This window comes from Limulus polyphemus, unplaced genomic scaffold, assembly GCF_000517525.1.
Source record: "Limulus polyphemus unplaced genomic scaffold, Limulus_polyphemus-2.1.2 Scaffold1872, whole genome shotgun sequence".
NCBI classification, from domain to species: Eukaryota; Metazoa; Arthropoda; class Merostomata; order Xiphosura; family Limulidae; genus Limulus; species Limulus polyphemus.
In genome coordinates, this window is record NW_013667482.1 from 84,347 (window position 1) to 86,672 (window position 2,326).

Sequence of the window (2,326 nt, forward strand, 5' to 3'; positions counted from 1 at the left end):
CTTTCTAGAACTCATTCCGTGTTACCAGCGTCACGTGACTTCCGCTGTCGTAACAATATTCTAGAGAAACTGAAAAGATTAATTAGATAAATAGTTACAAAGAATGGTGAAAATAAAACACAATATTTGTTTATTAAATGGATATATTGCCAGGAATTGTAGACAAAGCTCTGTTAAAAATAACAACTCCTCCTAAAGGATACCATAAAGAGGATACTGTTATAGATGTGGGAAACCTAGCTATTACTTCCAAGACTGTGAGGAATCAGCAACTGTTAATACACCAAAAAGACACTACTTAAAGGATGAGTCATCAAGTTCAACCAGATGAAAGGAAAAAGAAAGGACTGACCAGATATCAGGAAACATTGGATCTTACGGGTGGATATTGACAAGTGCAAGTTCATGAAGCAAGTAGAGAGAGAAAAAAGGCTTTACTGTAGGAAATGGATTGTTGCAATTTGTTGTGTTGCCAATTGGGTTATGTAACACACCTACTACATTTCAATGACCAATAAAATATGCTCTCTTTGAACTACCATGTAACATCTGCTTGGGTGGGATAATCATTCATATGAAGAACTTGGATAATGCTTATGGTAGGCTAAGGAAAGTTGTGAATCAGTTGAGGAATGAGAATCTTAAATAGAATCTCAAGAAGTGTGAATTGGTTTGTTAACAGACGTGCTTCATGGGACACATAGTCAGCAGAGGGAGGGAGTGTCTACAGACCCATCGAAGATTGAATCTGTCCAGAATTGGCTAACACTGAAGAATCTGCATGAGGTAAGAGAATTTTTTGGATTGTGCTCTTCCTATCATCATTTTGTAAAATCGTTTTCTGACATAGCTTGTTCTTTACACAAATTTCTTGAGAAACCAAATAAGTTCAAATGATGATTGTGAATAAGCACTTAACAAACAGAAGAAATATTTGTGCACTCCTATATTAGCAAATCCAACTCTTGAAGATCTACTCACATTAGATACAGAATGCTAGTGATTTTGCTATAGGAACAGTATCATCACAAGTGCAACATGTAAAAAAAAAATATGAAAAGAGAGAAGCACAAGATAGTAAAGATGACCAACTCAAAATACAACTGAGTATAATCCAAGATGTGACATCCAAAAGTGAATAACGAAGAAGTAATGTGGTCCAACATTCAACTAAAACATGGGATTCAGAAATGAAAAGATACCAATGGACAGTAACAGCGAGTTACGTTGGTACTTCCACATTTTCTACATTTTGCAGCACTCCATCATCCCCACAACATTCCAATGGCTGGACACTTAGCTGTTAAGAAAACCCTAAAAAGAGTAAGAAAGCTCTGCTATTGGGATCTTTAGAGAATTTGGTGTAAATCCCGTAAGTTATGCTCTGAGCATAAAGGTCCATGAAAAAATGACATATTCAACTATAGCAGTATTGTTTGGAGTACTACTTGCGAGAGTTACTGCTCATGTTTTGGTACTATACCACAGAGTAACTGTGGGTATAATAACATGATGATTGTAATGGACTATTTCACCAAATGGCCAGAACCATATGCTCCTAACCAAGAAGTAAAACTCTAGCAAGGCAACTCGTTAATGAGCTCATTTCAAGATTTATGATGGCTATGAAACTTCATTGAGATTAGAGACAAAATATTGTGTCAGCCTTGTTTTCAGAAATGCGCCAGATTCTTGGAATCAAAAGGACCAGGACAACAGTCCTTCATCTATTTTCTGATGGCATAGTGGAGAGATACACTGTACACTATTAAATCAACTACCCATTTATGTGGATGAATATCAGACAACTTAGGATAAATATCTTCCACTGCTACTTATGAGTTATCAAACAGTAATACATGAAACTACAGGCGACACAGCATCATAACTAATGTTTGGGAGAGAATTTAAAGTAGCATTAGATCTTTTATACTCACATCAAGAGGATGGTTACTCAGCAGAACTTATACAGAATATGTAGAAAGGTTAAGTTAGCTAGGCCGCGTATTTTGTTTTACCCATCATCATTGAACAACAATGCAGCCTGGATAACTAATGAACGAACAGTTGATGTAAAATTCTAATCAATGCTATTAGTGTAGCTACCGGTTTAGCCGCCAATTTTGATTTCATTTCTTTTAGTCGTACACTCAATCCATTTGTGGCCACACCTTTTTTTTCACATCTGAGGTGTTTTTGATTAGATATAGTTGTTGCGTCATCGAGGTCACGTGACTGGTGTGGCGCCCTCTAGTTTCTAGAACTATCTTGTTCTTTCAGGAATGCTCTAGTATTTACTAGATTGGGGTAGGCTGGTATATATATA